This window comes from Thermobia domestica, chromosome 18 (genome assembly GCF_964235325.1).
Source record: "Thermobia domestica chromosome 18, izTheDome1.hap1.1, whole genome shotgun sequence".
Taxonomy (NCBI): Eukaryota; Metazoa; Arthropoda; class Insecta; order Zygentoma; family Lepismatidae; genus Thermobia; species Thermobia domestica.
The window spans coordinates 31,095,968-31,123,824 of record NC_137471.1 but is presented as its reverse complement, the minus strand read 5'-3'; the positions used below and the strand labels follow the sequence as shown (position 1 = coordinate 31,123,824).

Here is a 27,857-nt window from a genome sequence, read left to right as displayed (position 1 = left end):
GGGAATAAACGAAAGAACCCCGAGGAAAGCCACGCACACGGAGTTTGTCCACCACAAAGTTCACGGAAAACGAACGAGAGGGTGTTAAAAATGGTAGGGGAGAAAATAACACTTTTAGGTATTATTAAGAATAGGAAGAGAGGTTGGTTAAAGCGTTGGGTAAGAAGGAGCTGTATCATTAGAAACGTGCTAGAGGATGGTGGCAGGAAAGAGAGGGAGAGGGCGAAGTATACTACGATTAATGAACGATATCAAAACAGAAAAATCATAAGTGAAGACAAACAGGTTAGAGAAAAGACCGCGGAGCATAGGAGCTTCTCAGTTGGCGGAAATTACCTGTCAATAATGGAGGAATGCCTATAATGAGGATCACAATTGTGAATTTGTTCTTATGTTGTTCAAGTTATATACCAGGATGCCCAACCATTTTAGTATTGCGAGCAATTTGTCATTTTAGAAATAACTGGCGGTCTACTTATTGTTCAATAGCACTCTAGAGGGAATCACATAACATAAACAAACTGCGATTATATATCCTCTTTTATAGGCAACCAACATGTCTATGCTACTGTGCAGGTTGCATAGAAGCTAGGGAATGGTACAGATTTTAAACGGGATACGAATGATCAGCATTAACGTCACCGTTATCCGTCAAAATGTTAACAGATTAACTCTATTAGCAAATTCGACCGTGATTATCGCTCTAGCTGTCTATTGGAAAAGATTCACTTTTGTTTAAGTGTTATTGTGGGAAGTAATAGACGAACGACATCTAACGGACGAAATTAAAACTTCTAGTTCGTGATTCTTTTTTTTACTGTTTACCAGAGTTTATTTCGTTATCAAAATATGAAGAGGAGATAACGGAGGCAATGAAATATGACTAAGATAATTGACAATAACGGAGGAAGTTTTTAGAAATAATTGGCAGTAACGGAGAAAGAATTACAGAGAAAATTCACAAAAATTCAGAAATATTACGTAAATTATGGGAAATAACGGAAAAAGACGATGGAAATAGATAGCATTAATGAAAAATTTTACTAACACAATTCACAATAATTGACAAAAAATACGAAAATAATCGGCAATAATGGACGAAGGACGACGTAAATAGTTGATATTAATGAAAAGATTAAAGAAAGATAATTCACAATAATTGACAAAGATAACGGAAATAATCTACAATAGTGGATAAAGACGACGTAGATAGTTGGCATTAATGGAAAGATTTAACTAAGATAATTCACAATAACTGAGAAAGATTAAGCAAATAATCTACAATAACGGATAAAGACGATGTAAATAGTTGACATTAACGGAAAAGGTTTACTAAGATAATTTTTCAATTTTTGACAAACATTACGGAAACAATCGGGAATAACGGATAAAGACGACGGAAATAGTTGGCATTAATGGAAAAGATATTAAGACAATTGACAATATCTCACGAAGACTACGGATATAATCGGCAATAGGGTAAGAAAGATTATGGAAAGAACTGATATTAGCGAAGAAAGATTACAGAGATAATTGACAATTAATTTTAAAAATAACATTAATAATTGATATTTTAGAGAAGAAATGAGGAAATGATTGACAGTAACGAAGAAAGATGTTGAACATAATGGGGAGTGTCTAGAAATGTTATGTATATGAGGGACAATAATTGAAAAAGATTACGATAATAATCCACAATAAAGGAAATGGACTGCAGGAACTATCAGCAACAACGGATAAAAGTTGTCGAGATTTTCGATAATAACGTAAGAAAGATTTTGGACATAATCGACATTAGGGAAGAAAGCTAATGGAAATAATTAATAGTAATTAAAAATAATATATCAATATTTGAAAATAACAGAAAATTGTGATAATGACCAATAACTAGAAAGATTTTCGAGTTAATCTACAATAACGAATAGAGATTGTTTTATGATAATCCACAGTAAGGGAGAAAGATTATAGAGAAAATAAAATTAATACAGAGAAGCTGTGGAAAGGTATACATTAATTAAGAAAAAACACCGAGATATTTGGCGATTAAGGTGAAAGATTACGGAACCGATAAAGTTACGAATAACAAAATTTACGCATATATAGTAGACAATAACAGAGAAAGTTACGAATATAATAAACGATAAGATAGAAAGTTATGAATATTATAGACAATAACAGAGACATTTATGAATATAATAGACATCAAAAGAGAAAGTTACGAATATAACAGACAATAAAAGAGAAAGTTACAATATAATAAACAATAACTGAAAAGTTACGAAAATAAGAAACAATAACAGAAAAGTTACAAATATAATAGACAATAACAGAGAAAGTTACGAATATAATAGATAAGAAGAGAGAAAATTACGAATATAACAGACAATAACAAAGAAAGTTATGAATATAACAGACAACAACAGAAAGTTACAAATATAATTGACAATAACAGAAAAGTTACAATAGAATAGACAATAATAGAGAAGGTTATGAATATACTAAACAATAACAGAGAAAGTTACCAACATAATAGACAATAACTGAAGAAGTTATGAATATAATAGACAATAACAGAAGAAAATAACAGAAGATATAACTGACAATAACGGGAAAAAAAATTGTAGGAATTATAGACAATGACTAGAAAGAATACCGAAAATAACCGAAACTAATGAAGAAGGCTTATTGAGCTTACGAACATTGATGGAGAAAAAAATATGGAAGTGACACATACTGATAGAAAAGGTTACAAAAAATAATATCAATAGCAGAAAATGATTACGGAAACAATTTAGAATAACGGAAAATTATCTTTTAAATGAAGGACACCAATGAAGATGTTATAAGAAATTACAAGTTATAGTATCAATAAATCCATAAATTTATTATATAATCAGTTTGATATTTACACTGTAAATCTATCATACGGATAATCCTTTTAACATCTGATTTCTAATAAGCTCTCCTGAAGAGAAGGCATAACCGTTTATGTAAAATCTTAAACACAATTTATAATGCTTGTTATGTCCGGCCATTGTATTGATTAACTCTTGCACACCAGGCTCTAAATAAAACGGAACTTGTGAGAGATACGATCCTTAAAAACAGTAAACGGTGACTTTTTCGTCGCTCTCAAAATCTCCGAGATTATTAGACGTAGAAACCTTCAAATTTTGTGTAAATGTTCCTCATACATTGACAAAAAGATGAAGTAATACGATAACTGACTTTCCAAGCGCGGAAATAAGTATAATATTTACGTAATTTTAGTAAAATCAACCTTACAACAGAAAAGTACAGAAAAGAGATTGTATGTAACTTTGAGATACTTTCGTGCGAAAGTTGGATATCTTATTATCATCATGCACAAAAGTACTGAACATGAATTCTTCGGGGAATATTACAATTCCTTAAAACCGGGTGATGTATTGTCACAAGTTTTGTTAGGTATACGCTCGACTGTTATCATAAACATAGCATACAATCTATGCCATCTATTACACTCCTGATTTAAAGTGATTTATAACACTATTAGTTGAATTTATGCCGTATACGTACTCTTGTATACAGAATCGTATTTAATGTTTTCCTATCAGAGACGGAGTTAGATGCGCGTATAGAGACTGTAATTACCCCGCGGAGCCAGAGTACTGATAGAAACCGCGTGTGAATTCAAATATATCAGCGTTGCCAGACTCTCAGCTCGAAATTATTCCAAAACCTGATCGAAATTATGCTAGATTCGGTCAAATTATGCTAGATTCTCATAATTACTACAGAAAAATAATCTGTAACATTAAAAATAACAACTCAGGATGAAGAAAAATATGTCGTATAAATGAATGCAAAGTGTTTGTTTACCTATTTTGAAAGAAAATGACCTCGCAGTCTGATTTAAAAAAACTCTGGGTGAAGCTTAAAAAAAATTGCATCTCTGGGGGTGGACTGGGCCAAACACATGACGAAAGGCCTTTGTGTGTTATATGTTTCATTTTAACGTCAAGAAGCTGCCGTCTTCAATAAAATTCATTTTCTAACACATTTTCAGAAACATTAAATTGTTTTTACTCTCACACCCCTTCTCTAAAGGCATCTGTAATGCGATGACCTCCGGCCGTTTCAAACTTGATACGAACAATATGACTGCCAGTATGGTTTACCGACTGTATGAATCAATGGGAGAGGATACATTTCTGCCGTTGTTTTTCTCATCTACAGGTTTTGCAGCTTTTTGATAAACTTGCTGAAATTATGTTAGATTTGGGCAGGATGCTAAAAGCAAGATGCAAAAGACATGCAAATTACGCTAGATCTAGCATCATTATGCTAGATCTGGCATCGCTGAAATATATACAGGCGCGGATCTAAGTGACTCTCAGGTATACGCTGGATAAAATGGGCTTCAATCCTGCTTTACACTGGATAATGCTGCAAAGTATAGCTTAGCGCCTCCCTTGAGCATATCCTGGATACGCTATGTACATAACATAATATATTGTAGACACTGATATTTATAATGATGATCTTGAAGTATTAGAGAGAAGGCTTCCGTTAGTTATTTTGTTTTAGAAAATAAGTATGCTACGTTGAAACACGTTAATATCTACATTCGTCGTTATTGTCGAAGTAACTGATTTACAGAGAAACCCCTGTTTCTGTTTACAAAAATGCACACTTGAAATGCGCGAGATCTATGTTTTAAAATTTGCAGCAAACTCCTCAACAACCTAGACTTTTGCTCCAAATTAATTAGCTGAATTTTTATCAGTCACTTATACTTCGCACAGAAATTTATAGCGAAAAGAAGGCAATTATTTTAACCAATGACGATAGGAAAAGAGAAAGTATCGTGGTTATAAAAATGAATCGAATTCAAGATTCAAGCGAATATACATGTTTTATGGTCTCTATATGCCGAAAAAGGAACATTTGGAAGCAGGCAAGCAAAGAGAAATTTTTGTTGGGAGGGGATCTAAGACTACAAACCACTACATGTATGAAATATTGAACGGATATTATTCTGCACCTGAAAAGACGATAAGTAATTGTAAAATACTTCCACATATATTTTCAGGAAAAAATGCTAGAACTAGATTGTTTTTGTAAGAGAAAGAGAACAGATAAAGTGTAAGATAAAATTTTCATGCTACATTTATCATTTCGCTGTGAAACAAAAGTAGTTTTATTAAGAAAGTGTACAAATGTATGTTGAGCTAGCAAGTTTTTTTTTGGGGGGGGATTCGGATCCGATGGACCTCCCGTGGATGTGCCCCTGTTTGGACGTTTGTCCATATATTTGACTATTAGTCACTCACGACGACTATATACTCGTTTAGAAGCAAGGGCACCGATCCTGGGGGGCCGAGGGGGCGCGGTCCCCCCAAAGCTCAAGTGGGCACCCTTATTGCATTTTAGAATATACAATATTAGGCATAATTTGAATGAAATTTATCTTAAAATCGTCATATATGCCTTCTCCATCTGAATGCCCCCCACCCAAAAAATTTACACAGAAATCGGCGCCCTTGTTTAGAAGCCATACCGGTATCGTTCAACACATCAAGACGAACTTTTTTTTTTTTTTTTTACTTAAGATTTTCATAAGATTTTATAGGCATGATTTTCGAATTCTCTTTTTACTCTGCAAGAACAACTGAAGCCTGAAAATTAGTTTTCTTTGAAAATGAGTCTAAATAGGAGGAATGCGAGAGATGCCGTTACCTCACTTTCCAAAAATATCTATAGAATCCTGCACTTCGTAAAAAAAACATGAGAAACCGTTATCACGACTCACTTATCTGCTTTCGATTTCGAGCCATTTTGAATATCGGCATTTATTTTCGCGTTTCTAAAGAGATGAAACCGAAAATTTTGTATTATCCCGTTTAACATTTTTGGACTTAACGTACGACTTAACAGTTTTGGACGTAAGTAATAAATATTGTTGTATGATGTTTAATTTTAAAAATAACACAAAGAAAAGAAAGTATGCGACGTACGTAAAAACGTAGGTTACATGCGTAAATCCTGTAGTGTTTGAACTTAACGTACGACTATAAGTAACATTCTGCAGCAAACATATAACTAAAACATATGTTTTATAATACTTTCCGTATAAGTGTTCCATCTATACATACTTTCCGTATAAAAGGAAGAACTTATAATACTTTCCGTATAAGTGTTCCATCTATACATACTTTCCGTCTGAAAGGAAGAACTTATAATACTTTCCGTATAAGTGTTCCATGTATACATACTTTCCGTATGAAAGGAAGAACTTATAATACTTTCCGTATAAGTGTTCCATCTATACATACTTTCCGTATGAAAGGAAGAACTTATAATACTTTCCGTATAAGTGTTCCATCTATACATACTTTCCGTATGAAAGAAAGAACTTATAATACTTTCCGTTTAATTTTCCATCTATACGTACTTTCTATACGTATGAAAGAGAAACTGTATATAGGCGGACGTATTAAAACATATAACTGACGTAAGCAACATACGTATACGTTTGTAATACACGAAAGACTGATAGAGGTCAAGCTTCCTGCAGCGACATGATGTAACATCTAAGCGGGAAAAAAAGAAGTACGTATGTAGCATACGGATAACGTATGCTCCGTACAGATTTCCGTAGTAAAGATATGGATACCATATATATGTTTAATATACCGCTGTCCGGATAAAGAATTTTTTCACTGTGTACTGTGTAAATAATATGTATTACACATGCATATAATATTAAATAATTGTCGCAGTTTTTTACTTACGAACTTAGACTTAAGCAACTTCAATTTAGACTTAGGCAAATTCAACTTACTTTAAAATTGAAGGCACGTAAACGTTTAGGGTACTCATTACTTACATAAGTCAGATAATTAATGTAATATACCTTTCTAATTTCGTAAAATTGTCCTTAGTTTTACGGTTGAAAGAGAATGTTTGAAAAATCTCCAATATACCACGCTCAAAAGTTTTCAACATTACACAAAGATCCTCAAATTTTCTTGTATTTCATAAAACTTTAATTATATGATCTTTGTTTTTACGTATTTTCTGTTCTTGCTTTATTTGTAAGTAAAGGCGGTTAGTTCTTCAAAATTTCAAGATTATACGCCAATGGTTTTGGATATCTGGTGATGGGTGAATCATTTATTCAGTTTTTTATACATTGTTATATAGATAGATAGATAATGATTCTATTGAAACATTATAGAAAGAAATCGGCATTTCTGCTGTATCGCCAGACCACACGAAAGACGAAAAATGTAGCAAAATGTACTAAATTACGTTAGATTAGGTTATACTAGATTACGTTAAATTAGACTAGGTTAGGTTAGAGTAGCTTCGATTTAATTGATTAGGTTAGGTTAGGTCAGAAATTTACAGTGAGACCAATCCTTATCTCAGCCATAGCTATTGTCTCTAAAAGTTGATATTATTGGGATGCAATTGGAACAGATAATTCCTAAAACAACATCTAACATACATTCAAAAAAAATCAGTAATTCTACACACATGTTATATGGTTCGAAAGTTCTTTGACGAAGTTCTTCGGCGCTTGACAGAGATGACCGTCGCATTCTAAAGTTGAAACCAGTTTAAACTGACATAATAATAATAATAATAATAATAATAATAATAATAATAATAATAATAATAATAATAATAATAATAATAATAATAATACAATGAGAAGAAGAAACAGATAACTGAATATTTTTTTATTATATCTAAACTAAAGCTGTAGCCCTAAGAGTTTCGACAGTCAAGTTGAAAATTAGTTTTTTTTTTACCGGAATTCTCTGTCTTCTTTTTCAGGTAGTTCCCCAATTGTTCTCACGACTCACTTCCCATACTATCCTAGCTTTCTCGAATTATGGCCCGTTCAAGTACAGATACCTTATACCCCTCTCACATCGGTGAATGTAATATGCGACTTACGTTAAAAAGTAGTTACGTAATAAGTCTCGAAAAATTACGCCTACATGCATATATGAACATGTTTGCAGCTTTGGAGGCTTTGATATCTACCGCATTATGCAACTACATATGTAACATATATTTTTCTGTAGAAAAAGCATATAAAAACCCTTATTTTTAACCCTTTCGAACTTTATATCCAGGTAAAAAGTCTGGCTGCGATTGGGCCTTGAGAGATACCTACACCCGCTTCGTGACTGCGACTCGGGGCCCGAGGCTTTCCCATACCTGTCCCCTAGCTGCGACTCGGTCACCAGCACCGATTTTAAAAACTCCGTTCTGTCTTTGGGACACTCATTTCTAATTATAATTGTACCATACAGAACGTTTTATAATAAACAATAGGGTCTACTGAGCGAAAGAATCCGAAGAATTATATTAGCTTTCCCTATCTGCTTAACGGAAGTTTACATTATTCATTTATTGAATTCTATAATAATTAATAACGTTTAACGGCGAAAGTGTTCAACGATAAGTTATATACCAATCACCAGATCAAATTGAACTGAATAAGATTATATATATTAAATTCTCATGCTCCGTTCTCGACAAATCGAGGGAAATGAATTTATTTGTAACCTAAAAAGTAATACTTTATAACAGGGTGACCATACGTGCCGTGTTTTAGCTTCTAGTTACATAAGTTTAATTATGTAATGCTATTTAAAACAAATTTCTTGTATGTATTTCTAGAGTGTTTGTTTCAAGGAAACATCAATCCTTATCAAGAAGAAACTCAGTCGTAAAAGAATGTGAAAATCAATAACAATCGGTGTCTCTAATCTTGGTTCGTGTCAAATGATAAAAGGTAATGTAAAAATTAAAATTTGAATAAGATTAAATAAATTTTAAAAATTGATTATTTCGCAAAACTAGAAATTTCTTCGTTACTGGCATGAATAATGACATAGTAATAACTATACATAGGTAGATTGTTAAAAATGGTTATTTTGTAAAGCTAGAGATTTCTTCGTTACTGGAACGAATAACAACATTGAATAATGACATAAAAATAACTATATCTAGATAGATTGTTAAAAAAGTTGTTATTTTGTAAGCTAGAGATTTCTTCGTTATTGGCACGAATAACGACATGAGAATAAGTATACCTAGATAGATTGTTAAAAAACGGTTATGTCGTAAAATTAGAAATTTCTTCGTTACTAGCATGAATAACGACATAGGAATAACTATACATAGATAGATTGTTAAAAATGGTTATTTTGTAAAGCTAGAGATTTCTTCGTTACTGGAGCAATTAACGACATTGAATGATAACATAAGAATAACTATACCTAGATAAATTGTTAAAAAGCTGTTAGTAAACTGAAGATTTCTTCGTTATTGGCACGAATAATGACATTAGAATAACTATACCTAGATACATTGTTAAGAAACCGGTTATTTTGTAAGACTTGAGTTTTCTTCGTTACTGAAATGAATAACGACATAAGAAAAAACTATACCTAGATATATTCTTAAAAATTGTTATTTTGTAAAGCTAGATATTTCTTCGTTACGCGCACGAGTAACGATATAAGAATAACTATACCAAAGATAGATTGTCAAATTATGACAGTTTATAGAGTGCTCCGTTGTTTTGTAATTCCGAAAATCTAGTTCACCTTAACTTACTATAAACACCTCATCAGGGGCGCACCCACAGGGGGGGAGGGTCCACAACATCTGGAGCTCTCCTAAAAAAAACTTCTTAACTCGGCGTACATTTGTACATTTTCTTAATAAAGCTACTTGTTTAGCAGATAAATTATTGATGTAGACTAACGATTTGACCTTACGCATCATCAGCAACTATACTAGCTCTTTTCTGATAAGAAAGACAATGAAGTTTTATCTTTTTTCGTTAGAATATAGGTAGTTGTACTTATCTTGTTTTTATCGACTGTAGAAAAATATCCGTGCCATACTGTATAAAGTAATATCTTGTATTATTGAGTCCCTCCCAACAAAAATTTCTGGGTACGCGCCTGCACGATACTAGTAATATATTTTCTGTAATTGGTATTGTAGAAGATTACTTGTATAAATTAGGTTTCTTGTTATGCTATTAAGAGGTTTCTTGAGTAATATATTTATTTATTTATGACTTCTTTTACGTGGCGAAGTTAAGGCTATATATATTAAAATCAAAAGGTGTCCTCTTTCTTAAAGTTGCCACATAGTAACATTAATCTCAGGAAGTTCCCATCTGAGAAACAATTCCCTGCTTTAGCTATTAAGTTCATCCTGGGTAGGCGAGGGGTCCAATGCTACAAGCCATTACGTCTATGCAGTATTGAACAGGTATTATTCTGCACCCGAATAAACGATAAGTAATTGGAAAATACTTTCCCCTATATTTTCAGAAAAAAAATGGCAGACCTAGATTGTTTTTATAAGAGAAAGAGTACAGACGAAGCGTAAGATCAAATATTCATGCTATATCAATCATTTCCCTATTAAGAAAATAAGAGCCGGACCCGATGGACTCCTATGAATAAGCCCCTACGCTGGAGCATATCTCTGATCGTACTCAGGGTGTGCTACCAATATTCTCGCAGTACTACTTTGAGAACTCAGTATATTGAAAGACCTTCCCGGGGGAAAATCTTCTGAAATCATCACTGTTGGTAAGCGTTATGAAATAACTTAAAGACTCGAACCCTGTACTTCAGAGAATGCGCGTTGGAGAATCTCGAATTATGTATAGTTCGAGACGCTCGTATAAATTACGTAAAATGAATTACATATGTTGTCACTAGGGCTGGTAATTAATATCGTCAACTCAGATTTCTACTTTACTTCTAGTCCGCACAGAACTAATAATGAGATACCGAATATGTGTAATGTATTTACTTACAAATGTAATACAATAGATAACACTCTCTGGAGGGGAAAAGGGGCCACGCTCAAAGCGGAATTTATTTGGTCTTATTACCAGTGCTGCTACTAACGTAAATAAGATTCAACTATCTTTCAAGTCAAGTACTCGCAATTTTTTAAATAATATGTCCATTTCAACGAATTACAGAAATGAAATTATATATATATGTATTAGCAAAACAAAATATGTGTATTTATGGCAATTACAGCTCATGTGCGCGTATTAATGGAAATGCCAACAGTACAAAAAATTATAATTGATAAATTCTTCAGAGAAAGAAGATAAAATTATCATTATTAATCCAATACAGGCCGGTAGCCAGTTCAAAAATGTAGGGGGGGGGGCATGTAGAAGTTAGGGGGCTGATCCAACCATATTATGGTTCATTTGCAAGCCTACCGTGAAAATTTTAGGGGGCCCCTAGGCCCTAGACCCCACGTGGATACGGGCCTGATCGAATATGCGTCGTCTGAGACTCAACACCGCTTATCTCCAATTTTCGCGAATCTGAGTTATGACACCATTAGAATCAGTATGTTTAAGTAGTACACCTATATCAAGACAAATGGTTCTGTTATTCCCTCAAAGTAATGCCGTGTATATTGAGGGTGAAACTAGTTTCTAAACAGTTTTTTCTGTCTCTCCTGTAGAATTTGTGAAATGTTACTTACGCGGTATTGAATCTCAGATGACGTATGGTATTTGTCGAATTTTATTCAATTTGTAAGAAATACTCTTTTAGAGAGAACTTTATGCCGAAAACACTATTTAGTAAATAAAACATAAAAGCAAAATACTAATGCAAAAGAAGAGATGTGTATCAAATAAAAAAAAACTATCACTGGTTAATATAATTCATAGTTTAATACTACACATTTCCCACAATTAAAGAAATATTACTATTGGTAGTTACTTGAGTGTCAGGAAGGTTTAATTGTACTAAATTTAACCTTATAGGTTATAATTTTCAGTTGAATGTGCCGAGCCTTGCACTGTACGGAAAGAAGAATTTATGTACAAAGTTTAACCTGCAATTTCTACAAGAAACAGCAAAAAGAGTATTGTTTTACTAGGTAATCTTACACCTTAGTGTCGTGAGTTGAAATCTAATGATTTCAAGGTTGCAGGCCCGTAGCCAGCCTAAAAATTTAGGGAAGGGGCCGGTAGAAGTTAGGGGGGGGCGACCCAATCATATTATACTTCATCACCATATTATAGTTCATTTGCAAGCCTACCGTGAAGTTTTATGGGGGCCATCCAAAATTTAGGGGGCCCCGGCCCCCTCTTGCCCCCGTGGATACGGGCCTGCAAGGTTGCCACATAATGAATCAGTAATGATGAAATTTGCCTAAGCCTCAGTTACCAACATCTTTTCATAAACAAAAAAGGTGTTGCCAGAGTTTAAAATTCAACTGCGCTCATCGCGTTAGAGTAAATGACTACACGTTAGTGAAGTTTTCCACTTCTTTTGCGATGGGTGTCGAAAGACCAGGGCCGGATTAAGAGGGGGGGCTTTGAGGGCTGTAGACTAGAGTTTCCAACTATGGAAAATAAAATTACCGGCTCCACCTCAGCATTCCCTATGATATAGACGTAAGTGTGAAGTATCTCTGTTCGAACCCATCCATGGGAAGGAAATGTACAATCGTGGACAAAAGTGAACAAGCACCTGTATTCTGCATATTGATTATTTTGTTTTATTTACCAGTAACTGCCGTTTCTTTAAAATTTTCGAAATAACTGAACAGAAGTGTATTAATCCTCACGTAACGTTTTTGGATTTACAAAATGAAATTTACTCTTTAAACTTCGGCTATAGAAAATTGCTTTAAGAAGTTCAAAGAAAGAAAGTTTGGGGCTTAAGCAAAGTTGCCATATGAAGCAACTACGAACGTGATACTAAACAATGTAACAAACATTGTACTAAACAAATGGCTAAGAGTTATGTGCCAACAATCGATGGACAATTTAAATTTATCGCTAGATTTATGCCGCACAATTATGACAAATTATACACCTATGTCTCTATGGTTGAAAACAATGTTTCACACATTTCCTATGTTAAATAAATGAATAAAAAAAATCATCGCTTAATGTATAAATAGAACGGAAATTTGTATTTGTAAAGGCACTGTTGAAGAATTTCGACGTTCAATGTTTTATTCTGGATTATAGATTTCGAAATACCGGTCATTAAGGGGCTGGTAAAACGTTTGTACCGATCACCGGCCTTAATCAAAAATAACAGCAATATTTTCGGCTAGGCCGGTGAAATACCGGCCGGACGGCAACTCTACTGCAGACCCGGCTTTCCACTCTGATCACAATCTGAACTGGCTGTCTAGAAATAATCATAACAACATAGAATCATCATCAGTTTTTAATTTATTACATTTATATAATACCGTAGGGTAACTGTGTGTTTTTTGTGTGCATTTAGAAAGTTCCATTAGGTAAAACGTCATCTATTGCATGGCATGGTTGATGTCATAGAACTAACTTTTCTACCGTACTTTCACAGAAATATAGGTGAAGTCAGCAGAGGACACATATTTTTTCTAGCCCAGAGCCTCCAGATGGGTTACTTCGGCCCTGTCAAAGGAGTGCGCTATTTAAGTCAGATTTTGTAAAACATTATAACATGCTATTTCAATAGAAGCAAATTTAACCATGGAATATTTGTAAGTAATAAAATGCTATAATAGTATACTATTTAACAATATAATCTTTTACTAAACACGTAAAATACAATAAAAATATTCATTTTCGAATTAGTTGTTTGAACGAATTGTTCAAAAATGTATATATTGGTAATCGTATGCTGTTCAAAAATTCAGAAAACTATAGCCTATAATGGTACTAACTCATATAACAATAATTACTGTCACAAGTGATAACTACCGTCGCTGGAAGAGCGGGTGACACAAATAAACACCTTTAGCTTCGAAGCATACTTCGCCGCAATAACACGCCAAAAAATATGTATCTGTTTGGAGAAATATTTCGTGATTTATACCTACTGGCAGTGGCGTATTTACGATTTTGTTTCGGGAGGGGCTTTGCTAACTTTCGGGGGGGGGTTGCCTGGAAATGTGAAAATTCTGCACGATATTTCATTTACTTTACTATACTAAGTAATATTTCGGGGGTGGCTTAAGCCCGGAAGCCACCCCCTAAATACGCCACTGCCTACTGGCATCCTTAAATGCTGGATTCCAGAACATATTTTATTTCATTCATCTGATAGAATTATTATACCAATTTCAAATGACAGCCTTCTGCATTAGGGCGCAGAATGGCCCTGATCTCGGCGTATCAATAAGATCAGATTTCTCGTTTGATATTTACCCAAATCGAATTGTAAATGAGGCTTACAGAAATCTGGGATTTGTAATGAGACTTGGAAGTGAATTCAAGACTACTACTGTTCTTAAAATTTTATATGCTGCATATGTACGTATAAAAACTTGAATACACGTACATAATATGGAATCTTAGTGCGCTAAAATATACACACCAATTAGAAGCAATTCAATCAAAATTTGTTCGCTATTTAATATATAAAGACACGAGGATCTATCCACGATACGAAAAAAAAATCTTGAACTCTTCCCAAGCTATTCAATGTATTCTCTTGAAGCAAGAAGAACTAATTTCCTTCTGTGTTTTTTTGCATAAACTTATACATAATGAGATAGATTCGCACATATTATTGTCCGAAATGTCCCTTCATGTTCCGAACAGGAAAATGTGCTCGCGGCTATAAACATTTCATGATCCACCCCAGCGTACTAATGTATTAAGAATATCACCTATTAGGAGAATGTGCACAATATATAATAGTGTCCAAATAAAACGCCCTACAATAGATATATTTGATATATACATAAAAAATACTTTTACTACATTGTTTAGCATGCAAAACAAACATTATGTAATGTAATCATTTATGTATACTACTGAACACTGTCAATGAGTATACACCAGTTGTGTTCAATATACAATAAATAAATAATATGTCAAAATTAAATATAATGTTTAAAATATACAGTATATCGCGTCATTTCAGGTTTTGCCATAGAGAGCGGCAGAGTAGTGCACAGACATGAGACTTTCACGTTATTTTATTACTATATTACCATAGGATTTATTAAAAAGCATATATATATCTCAAAATTCAGGGAAGACAATTATCCTCTGTCCCCCTTAAATAACGCCCCTGGAACGAATGGAAACTTTTTTTGTGACATACCTAGAGACACTATTTTCAAAATTAACTAGGTGAGACGAGAACTTCTTATATCTCGTCTCATCTTATTTCGTGGGGGAACATTATTTCGTAGCTGTAAATACTCATCTTAAATAAATGTGAACATGACATTCAAAATTCAAACTTTGAATCCATATTCCGTAGTGATTCGCGACAGCGCAAACGCAAAATTAGAGTTTAGTTTGCGGTTATCGGTATATGGACGTATTCTCCTAAGTAGTCGAATCAGGACTTTTCCTTTAGTAGGTTACTAATAAAATGTAGTGTTTATGTCAAGAATCGAGCATCCGTTGAGTGACACAACTTAATTATGTTAGAACTTAAGGATTAAGTTTCAAAGTTGATCGTCCGTTTCTAGCAAAATTTTGAAAATTTACCTTGAAGAAATTGATAATTTGTTCGTTTGTGTGCTTGATAATATGTGAGAAGAGTGGAAATTGTATTTATTTTATATATATATATATATATATATATATATATATATATATATATATATATATATATATATATATATAAAAGCGTTTATAAACATGGAACTATTCTACAAGCGGAAGGAACTACTTCGCGCGAAGTTACTGCATAGTTGGATTGTGGGAAAATAACAAGCATTTGTATTCTGAACATGGCTGTAGGTGTACAGAAACGCTCCATTTGGTATCCTTACGCAGAGACGAGAAATTACAGTGTATTAATTTTAACAAAAAAGGGTCCAAACTTTCTTAACCCTAAGCTAACACGACCCTACAATACTTATCGGTACCTTACTCTATTTTACTCTACTCTACCCTACCCTACCCTATTCTATTATACCCTTTTAAAGCAGCTCTAGAAATTTTTAAATTTTCGTAGCTGTTATTACGGTTTTTGTCGAAAATCAGACGGACGACCAATTTCAGAATAAATGCCGAATTTAACTTGATCCAACTTGTACAATCACCACTTGTAATTTCTCGTGGTTTTTAATAAATTACTGTTCAGAACAGAACAATTTTTAATGCGTAAATAAACGAATGTCTGATAATGACTATTTATGAAGATGACAGAAAAAAAAATACAATACGAACATTGAAATTTCAGTTTAATACGATTTTTCCATAAGAATTACATTAACTGATGTATTATCAATTGTTTGGATAAGTATTTACAATTAAGAATTTGTTAATGTTGACTTTTGTAACTCCGTTGATGCTTCCTAATAAGGAAAAAAGGTATTTTCGTCAACTAAAGAGCGCTAGTTGAGCCCCAGAGCTAATTATGTGACACGAACCGATGTTTCCATTTACGGTAATTGTGGTAGAATACGCGAACTAGTTATTATCAATGGGTTTCAATTTCTCAAATTTTTTAAAAATAAATTTCCGTTTGAAAATGGAAATTTTCTTTGGCGCGCAAGTAAGAGAATTAGGGTTGCCAACTTTCGAACATGGAAATACCGGACACTCTCCTGGAGTATATATACTCTTAAGGTTGTGACATCGTCGTTCTTCAAAAATGCAAATAACCTGTAAATGGTTACTTCATATAAAATTGAGCGATTCGGAGCTCGAATTGAATAACTTTGGTTACTTTTGAAGCATTTATTACATTTACTTATTCCATTTTTGGTTGAGTTGGCACACGCAATTTTTGTGGTCTACCAACAATAATACACCATATTTAAAACAGAAAAGCAAATATAATTGGCAACATAATTACGGTATGCACAAAATATATTTGGAAAATAAGTCTTACCAGCTTCGCTGGGACTGATAATGACTCATAATGCCCACATAGTTTTACTGGACCTGGATGTATTATTTAATTTATAATACGTAACTTAGGACGAAGCTGTGCTCTTGAAAATGTACTTTTGTTGACCTTTTAGCAGTCTTGATAAGTTCAGTAAATTTTCCTGCCTTCAACTCTCCAGCAAATTCCGCGCACGACAGGTCGATATCAAAGCGAATTATAAGTTCTGCTTTAACCATATTCATCGACAAACGATTCCCTTACGTCACTCCAAAATAATCTGAGGAGAGCAGATAATAGAACTAGCAAGAGGAAAAAATTATCGGTCATTGAGGACCGGTTTTGAGGTCATACCGGATACCGGACAAGGAGGTCGAACACAGAACTGTCTGGTAAAATACCGGATTGTTATCAACTCTACAGAGAATAATTGATAATGATTATTTGTGAACATCACTGGAAAAGGAACAATAAAGATTGAAATATGGGTATAATTCGAATATGATTTTGCACAATAGACGACTGAATAATATATTGGTTATTATTATTATTATTATTATTATTATTATTATTATTATTATTATTATTATTATTATTATTATTATTATTATTATTATTATTATTAGTTTAAAGACTGCCGATTATGCTCTTTAGGAATATTATTAATAAAATGTGAGTGATAATTAAATAAACTTTTTAGTGTTCTTCTAACGGGAATCAAAACAGGGACCTCCTACTCCAGAGGTGCACGCGCTAGCGACTAGATCAGCAGGATGGATATATTTCTTATTAAATTGCAAAATATATTCTGTATAGAAAATTACTAGGAACCTACAACTTTTACTTTAGACCCATTTTGCCAGTTATTTATAGTAACAAGAAATATGATTCCCAATACGTAGTGTCCATTTATTCGAGAACGATGACTGGAGATTGAATGGTTAGTTTTGAGCACTAATTAAATCATTTTCTGTGCGAAAACACGTTGATAACTTACGCTGAATGCAAGAATTTCGTTAGTATTGTGTTGTAATACGTGGTAACCCCGAAATTACCATATTTTAATTCAGGGCACTAAGATACAGGAATACCGATTTACTATATTTAGGCACAAATAAATAGAAAATCACACATATTTTGAAGCTGTACAACTTTGGTGCTTGAAGTCCCCCTCTTTGTGACATTCTGTGTACGCCACTCATTCTACCCAACTATTGATCATATTAATCCCTACAAATTGGTCGATAAAGACCAGGCGGAATTTCTTAAACACGCTCGTTCTTGGGGAAATTATATTGTTTTAAATAGGCACGACCAGTGATGTGATTCTTTAATCAAGTTTTCTTTATAGGCGAATTATTGTGGTGCGGAATGGCCTGCAATTGCAGTCGGTCTTGTATAATGGTCCCTAAATTCGTTAAACGCACCGTATTTACATTAAAACTGAATTTCTAAAAGAATAATAATAAAGAAAACGGTACTCTCACGGCCCCCGCAAACAGAACCGATATCACTGCTATCAATAAAAATGAACCCAGACCTCTCATAGATGTAACAGTACCATTGACCCATAACATACGTACAACACTTCGGTACGAAAATAAGCAAATATATACACCTGTCAGACGAAATCAAAAAAGTTATGGAAATATCAGAAAGTTATAGTATTGCCAATCATTATCTCAACTACAGCAATTGTCCCTAACCGTACTGTGACACAACTTGAACAGAAAACGCAAAATATCTCCTAACAAATCTACAAAAATCAGTAATACTAAACATCTGTTATAGGTTAGGAAGTTCAATGGAGAATAATAACTCTTCAAATGGCCTACACTTGTCAGAGACAACTGTCAGATTACGAAGCTGAAACCGGTTTAAACCGACGTACAGCAATAATAATAATAATAATAATAATAATAATAATAATAATAATAATAATAATAATAATAATAATAATAATAATAATAATAATAATAATAATAATAATAATACAACACATACATTTCATTCAGGGCTATTACACAGAAAAAGTAAACCTATTATCATCTACATATTAATATTGCGAAATTTCAGTATTAGTAAAGTTTATTTTATATGGATATAAGAAATAACATCGTAATATAGACTTCACTATCATAACATAAATACAAAATAGATTAAACACGCATTTTTATACGATAATGCGTACTGAATAAAGAACCTATTTCCTCAGAGGCGAAAATTTGAATATATATAATTTTTTTTAAAAAATATCAATATATCCAAATAATTCTAACAAACCTTTTAAAGTTAATAAGTTGTCAAAAGATATACAAATAAATGCATTCTGTTAACATATTCCGATCATAAAAAAGTCTATTAGCTTATATTCCGATATTAGTAAATTTCTTTAGTCATATATTTACAAATATATATATTAAATAATATAATTTACCGGTATTATTATTATAATTAACACGATTTAAGATTTAGTACTTCATTAGCTATATATTACTTATTATAAGTTCTTCACAAGGAAAATGCGGTACTGCCCGTAATAAGTATATTGATCCAACGCGGTTTTAATTGGAAGATTTTTTGTAGGAATTTTTCTTTAACTTCTATTTATGAACATCGATAAATTTGTAAAAGGAAAAACCGAAGAAAGATTTAAGTAGATATAATAAATATATATTTATCGTTTATAATTAATTTTATCTTCAGATTAACGGCTATAAGGTCTCCCATCTAGGTCGCATTACGAAGGATAAGAGACAGATCTGCCCGCGATGTTTTCTTCCGCCGAGCGTTAAGACGGCGTTTTAAGTAACTAGTCGTCGCATGGAGTCTTTGCCGTGGATATGTACAGCTCTCACAGCATTCTTTTTAAGTTACTAATAGTTCTTAAGCACATTTAAAAAAATAGTTGAAATATTAAAAGTTTGTCTTAAGGACTACGAATTTAATAAAATCATATGAATTTTTTAATAGGTGATTAATTACCGTAAACCGGTAAAACTGTATCACGTTATGATGTGACGAAAACAAGTAGAATATTTAAGCTGCATTAATAAATGTAAACATTACTTTTTCCTTATGTATTGAACAATAGCTTTAAACTAGATAAATAATAAAACTTGTAATTATATGGCTTTAGTTCTCCTAGATGTCCTATAAAATAATAAAATCTCTCCTGGAAGCATTGAAATTCGTAGGTCAATAACTGCGAATATCTACGATTTTTAATTGAATTTGTAGTTATAGAAGATATAATGAAAATGTAAAAAAATATTTTGTCGTTCATTTTTCTTATAAAATTTTATTATGTTGCAATATGTTGCGGTGTACTCGAAATAATTTAAAAAAATGTGAATTGTCTTTACAGTTTTGAACGATTAGTCAATATTTTTTTGTGCATAAATTCAATTTTGTGCTGCTTTCCTGAAGAATCCACGACAATCGAAAGTGCTAATGCAATTATCTAATACAAATTATCACTTCATTTCAGATTAGAAGTGCTGTATAATTACTGATATACATATAAAAACAATAATTAGGAAGCAATCAAGCAGTAATAATAACATATAAGACAGATACGATACAATTAAAAGATGCTTTGATGGAAACGAAACTACCGAGATTTATAACTGACTATCTATACTAATAAACAAAGCACTTCGTACAATTGTCATATTTTTAAACCCATGATTTCAGTATAATATGCAGTTATGGTACACAAAAATTTTCTCGTATTTTCTTATATTATTAAGGAATAGAGCAAACGTTACGTAATTAGCAAATATTTTTAAGTACATTTTTGATGGAAGTTATCTTTTGTTAGTAAATAATAATGTGTATTGTGTGATGAATAAGGGTGCAAGAGGGAAAGTGCCATCCATCTACTACTGGGTAAATTATTGATAAAATATTAAGTATCTTACAAAATTCGCGAGTCTTATATTATTAAAAGTGTTACGCAATTTCGGCTGAGAGAAGGAGTACGTAAGAAATGCATCAGGTACGTAAAATCAAGTGCAAATTTACTAACAGGATCTGCTTTATAAATTTAAAATTTAATTCAATTAATTGAATTCTATTAGTTATTTTAAATTTCTTTTGATATGACGGGGAAAATTCCACTTTAAACTTAATAACTGAATCAAATATAAATAATTATTTCTTATGTATAATAAATATTTATATTATATTTATTGATTTATATTTATAACTATCCTTTTTATTTATTTATTATAAATGCTATTGGAAGAAAGACCTCTGTAAGGAAAACGCTCTCCGTAAAGATGAAATCTATGGTGTTATAATCTTAGAACTAATCAAAACTGAGTGTTGAATATAATTATACGTATTATGATAGTAATTGTCTGATTTCTCAAAATGTGAAAAGGTATATATATATGTATAAATATATGGTAAATGCATTATTTTGTTATTTATATCTGTCATATTGGTAAGTATATGAATTGTTAACAAAATCAACTAATTTCACCAAATATACGGTAGTTCTGTGTTGAAAAGTTAGGTATTCTACATATATTGTAAATTGACGGCAACGATATTTCCAAAGGTTAAAAGAAAGCGATATAGTAAGTTATTTTCATATTACAAAATTCCAACCTCTACGCTACAAATTGTTACCTACAGAAATGGCATAACCTGCTAACGCTTGGACATTTTTACCTAATGGAAAGTCTTGAGGAAAGTTACTAAGAAGAAAATTATATCGCTTAATATTATGCCACTACTGAACACCAATGAATCAATGAAATCATTCTTTAGAAATTATCTTATAAATTATATTTAGAATAATAAACCTCTGTACCCTTATTATTTTTTAAAGAAATTTTCTTATTTAAAAATAATTTTAAAAATCCTTGTTTCTTATATAAATTTTGACCTATTTTAGTAGCTCCGGTGGAATACTCTATGCTACCAGGAATCTCAGCCTATATAACCCTTTCCAAAAAACGGTATAATCATAGTTCAAAGAAAAGACATTAGCAAACGTTGTGATAATATTAACTATACATAAACGTTAATATTATGTAACCTTATACCGTTAATATTGTCAACTTCTATTAACTACCTGTTAATGATTAGGAGTTTTAAAAATCCATTATTAATTAAATTTATTGAATAAATAATAATAAAATGAAAAATCAAACAAATATATATATATATATATAAAATATAATATTATGAAATTATTATATGTTTAGCGTACACTGTAGTCAAAATTGTGCGTTTTTCAGCGTTCCGATCATTTAGAGCAGTTTATGTTAGACTTGTAAATAGAAAAAGAAATAATTAAGTTAAATGAATTTTATGAAATTGTACATATTCTAACAAAAAATAAGTAAATAATATTCTTGCAGTGTACAAAAATATCAAATTGGTGTTATATACGGTATATAATTTGTCTATTTTTCATTCACTTTATATTGAGAAAACTATTTTTATATACTTAACCGTGTAAAAGTGGCTTTTTAGTCCAAGATTTGTTAACTCGGATTACAGATAAAACCAACGATATTTAATGAAGAAAATTGCACTATACTAGTACAAATAATTAATACAAAAAGTATTTAAAAATCTTAAACGCGTATATGATAAAAACATACTTCTTTGCTCATTTCTAGATTAAATTTAGTTTCATATTTATATTCTGAGAAACTGGCTGTAAAGTACCAAGAAACAAAAGATTGGGAGAAAAACATTACGTTGGTTTTCTTGACAGATTTATTTGAACGCTAAGACAAGCCGAAGAAACGCTTAGATAGGAGTTAACCTGAAGAATGCTCGAATTTCTGAGAAGATAGCTTCTCCAAATAAAAAACTAAGAAGAGCGAAGAAAAATAGCTGAACACACACACACGATCAACGATTTTTCGCCTGTCATTTTATTTATTGATTCTACTTTTCTCTTCTGAGTCATTTTCAGGGCACACACACACAAACACACCTATATTACCCTTACACACATCCTCGAGCACTATCACGAAAGGGGGCAAAAGATATTTGTAAAAAAAAAGTATGGTCACGAACAGGCAAGTAACGGACACCGTTCAATGAAGCAATTCTATTTAATTTTAATATATTCTTACCACCAAAAATGCCAATAATTGATAAAAATGGATAGTAACCCACGTAGAAAATAAAAAAATCTTAATTTACGAAGTTGCTATTGTACCAGAACACAAACAATTGTGAACAATTCTTTTGTATATTTCACTGAAAACGCAAAAAATCCAAACGAGGATTTGATTTAGAAATGCCCACCATATATTATGAAAAACGTGGAATGTCCATTTGGTTTTCTTTCTAGCAACATAGCTAAGTGAAATAAAAACAGGATAAAGCATATTGAAACCACTTTTAATCCAATTATGTCGACAAACTAATCAACCAAACAAAATTCTATATTCTCTGGTCCCCAAAATAGTGTCCAATACGAAAGAAATACTACGAAAAATGCAAATTGACAGTTATAATTTTTTACGTGTCTTTTGATACAGAGTAATGTGTCTTTTGACGCAGTTTTAATGCGTAAATTGCCACTTTTACGCCGAGTTTCGTGCCACTAGTACAAAAACAAAATTTTATTGAAAGTGTAAAAATTTGTAACGGAAAGAGGAAAACTTGAACTAAAATCGAAATAGATCTTCCTAATATGTTCTTCAGTAACATTCTTCAAATATTACAAGTTTATATTCCACACCGAAACTATACAACTTTGTCCATTTCTAATGTTCTAACCTTGAATACCTAATTCATTACGTTCATGATGAATTTGAGCACGTGCATCGCCAATTAATAATAAAAGTTTGCAAATAAATACCAAATTAATATACTATCTACGAGGGAAAGAATGATTTTACTCTGAAATTAGAAAAAAATATACTGCAAATTTTAGTCAGTTACGAAATGCTATTTATACAAAATAATGTGCGCGGTAATGTGAACTTTTGCAATTTATCAATTGTTCATTCATAAAATGATCTAAACACAATATCAAATATAATTTTCTACGAGCGTTTGAATACTGATAGGAAAAGCTCAAATTTTGTTTTCATTATTTCCACAAACCTTTATTTTTTTCTCTTGAAACAACTTATTTTATATGTTTAACAATTTTGAAGACCCCGCTATGTTTGTACTCTGTATTTGAAAATTTATCAGTCACTATTAGGTAATAAATAACAACTGTGTAGTTTTCTCTCTCGGAAAATTAGAGAAAATCTATATATCGAGAGGTATAAGAATCCGCTTTTTATTTAAAACTCTAAATTTTTATTTCCTTCTGAGATCATCTCCATTTACGCAATCTTAGTGAAAATGAAAGAATATCGAGGTATCCCGTATACAATAGATTATAATTCGTTCCCAAATCATTTAAGTAACCTTAATAAAATTTTAAGAAAGTCAATACAAAGTTAAAAGGTGTGTTTCTATGTAGGTAACAAAGAAATAAAGAAACTAACCTGCTTTCTCCTGGAGAAGATAAACTTTATCCGATATAATTCAGATAGATGAATCTTTTTTGGAAACTGCTTCTAAGAATTGTTCACAGATGTCTCGTAAGAAGTATCCTCAATCAATTAGAAGCAAAGAAGTTTGGTGTAAACCAACCAAAATTTTTCTTGTCACCTTTGACACTCAACTTATTGTAAGAGGAAAAAGAATCAAAATCCTATTTGAAATACGTTCTGCTTTCCAAATCATGTTCTGTTTATTAGAACCTATAGAAAATAAGCACGTAATGCTTATTTTATGTTTTACAGATTCATATAGTGTTATTGGTAGACCAGTTGAATTCTTTCTTCCAACTCAAATTTGGTAGAGGGTGAAATGTTCCCAAAAGTTGATAAAAAAAACCTCATTTGATGATTTTAATTGACATCTGTAGATTCACAAAAAGTTCTAGCCGAAGATAATACGTAAGAAATTGCATTAGGCAATTAGTCCTAGACATGAATTGAAATCAGTAGAATTGTATTTGCTGTACTAGTATGCGAAAAGTCATTGTAACTGTTAGTAATTGTAAATTTTGGCGCACTTTTAAGATGAAACTTTCACGAAATATTGAGTCAATGTCTCTAGAGGAAATGAAATGTAGTGAATTTAATTTATTTGTAGGTCCAAATGAATAAAATTCAACAATCTTCACAAAACAAGAGTGATCTAGTAGAGGGAATAGTTAGAGAAATAAATGAGATTGTTATTCGTAATATATAAAGTATAAATTTCAAGTCCCTTTTCTGATTAATTGATGAAATTTTGAAAAACTTAAAGCTGTCATCACGAGTAAGTGTTTGCTGTATTCAGAATACTAAATTGTCATATTTCTTTCCCATCTAGAACATACCACAATTTGTTTGAATAATTTTAAAAGTATATTATTGAAAATTAAATTTGATCTGCAAAATTGCGTTGTGTTAGTAACAGTAATGTGGCAAATATACGGAGGGATGGGAATAGTTGAGGTTTGTAATAAGTTGGAAATTTAGGCTTCTAATAAGCAGCACACTTAAGTATCCTAACTCAGCAGAAACTCAACAAAACCTCGCATTAACCAAAAAAACTAAGTTCTTGGTGTCATATATTTTCTCTTAACTTGTTAATACTGATGTTTAAGTTGTACTGAACTACAAAGAAAAGTACTACACGAAACAAAGCCTTAGCGCGCTTGCGTTTAAGTCGAAGCACAAAGTGTACTGTTCAAGAAAGTATAGATGAACTAAGTAAGTGGAAGGCAAATAAAGTAAAGAAAGAATAGGGGGGAAGAAAAGTTTAGGAAAACTGTCATAAACTTAGCGGGGGGTTTGGTGTAGAGGGGGGGGGGTTGGACTGGAAACTACAAAGTTTTCCATATTGACTCTGCAGAAAGTAGTTACAAGAACAACTATAGACAAGAGACGGGGTGGGGGGTAAGAAGAAAACTTTTTTTTGGGAGAAGGAAAAGTTTTTTGGCCAGTTCTTTTCTACATAAACTTTTTTACTACCGAAAAAAGTAAAACTTTGGTAATTTTACGCCCATATTTATACCTACATAAAGAAAAGTATAAGAAGGAAGAAAAGGTTTGTACAAGGGAAAAAAGTTTTCTGGGTTTCAGGAATGGGTTCTAAGAGAAAAAAAGGAGGATTTTCTCTTTAGCTTACCTCAGAACTGGAGTCGTTGTAACCATCACGCGTCGTCGACGACTGCCGGACGTCTTAAGTGCAAAGCCAGTCCGGTTGTTGGATGGCCTTTTTTGGGTTGACGCTCCTCCGTTTGGTTGTCGCTGGAATGCCTTGCTTGTAACCCTCGTTCGTGCTTGGCGCTGTACCTATTGGGGAGGGATCTCTTCGCCTCCCTATATCGCCGTCACGACGCTCAGTTGGTTCGTCGGGGACGGCAAAGCCGAGTATAACCGAAACAGAGAGCCGAGAATAGCCGATTTGGAAATAGAGAAAGAGAGATGTACTCTCTCTGTGTGTGAGAGAAAGACCGCATGTGTATGTGTGTATGTATTTCGAAGAGAGAACGAGACAGAGAAAGAAAAGAACCCCGTTTATATGTTAGAAATACAACAGTGGCGGAAAGAGCGACTGCGAAGGGGAGGTTTCGTCTCTTTCCAAAGGTTTTTACAAAACCTTACTGAATATTACGATCTATGTTACTCGAAGAGAGATACTTTTCCGCGTCTGTCCTGGTCCAATGTTCAACGCAGTTTGCTGAGGGAGAAATGCCGGACGCGCACTCCACTAGTAGAAGCGATAGAGAAAAAGAAAGACAAGGAAGAACGGAGGGTTAGGGCTACGCTATTGATTCCTAAGGTTCTAAGAACAGTAAGTGCATTCTGTACCAAGTATACGGATTAAAGACTGTTTGAACCCCTCTTTCCTCTAAGATTCTTGTAAAGAACTCCAAGGACTGGTGGCTCTCTGGAATAAGAGGATGATAAACCACAGAGTAAAAAAGACACGGAAAATCATGGCGGTACCAAAAATAGTATACTAGAAAAACAAACGTAGCAAATTAGCCTTTCAAAAACGTTATTGGATAGTAAAAGATTCCCAAATGACAAGCGTAAGCCATAAATTTACAGTAAGCGACGTCTAGACTAATTTCATTTGTTTTTATTTAATAAGTAACGAGTTATGTTGTAATGAACAATGTTACTGACAGCTAGATCTGTACCCCACCCAGAATTATTGTTTCTTCAAATTTACATTGTTTCAAATATATATATATATATATATATATATATATATATATATATATATATATATATATATATATATATATATATATATATATATAAATGAAAGTGACTATGTTTCTAACTTAATAACTCTTGAACCATCCTATCGATCTCGATTAAATTTTCAATAGATGAGGTTCGAGACTAGAATAGTTTTCATTATTTCAGTTTGACGGTACAACGTAGGGAAAGGGGAAGGGAAAATATATGAAAATGATCGAAAGTAACCGATATTAGTATCGAATCCATAATTTTAGGGGTCACTGAGATGAACAGTGATACTTCCGATGCCGCTTAAATCCAAATTCAGCCTTGCAACTTGGACGGAGATAAAGGGAGAGAGAGCCCCTTACTTCTTACGCGGCAAAGTTTACGTGGCAATGTCTCGAGTTGAAAATCGTGAAAATTTATATGTTCTGGTCGAAGAATGCAGGACAAAATCCATCATCTGTGTGAGAGCACTCCATTAATAGCAAAAGCGACTGACTAATGGAAGATATTACTTACTTTTCTTATTTTATCCAAGCAAAGCGGGCTAAGACGCTAATTATTCTTAAAACTCTCTTCTAAGAACGTACAAAATACTTAATAGATGATTTAGTATAATACCAATGTAATAATATTATACATAGCATAACTTATTAATACTTAGAAAATGTTTTCTCAATGACGTATTTTCAATGTATCAATATTATCTTAAATATTTCATCATCCAATATGGCTTCTTCGTATTTACAAAAGA

The 27,857-nt window shown here is 32.4% G+C and overlaps 1 protein-coding gene across 9 annotated transcripts in view; it reads right to left on the bottom strand.

The window, feature by feature from the left end:
* The window catches only part of LOC145675458 (uncharacterized), an 861,715-nt gene extending 835,151 nt beyond the window's left edge, over positions 1-26,564 (bottom strand). For all 9 annotated transcript variants that reach the window (XR_014129123.1, XM_081745883.1, XM_081745887.1 and 6 more), the window contains exon 1: positions 26,031-26,564. The gene's annotated coding sequence lies outside the window, so the exon portion shown is untranslated. The remainder of the gene's footprint in view (positions 1-26,030) is intronic.
* Between the last annotated feature and the right edge of the window lie 1,293 nt (positions 26,565-27,857).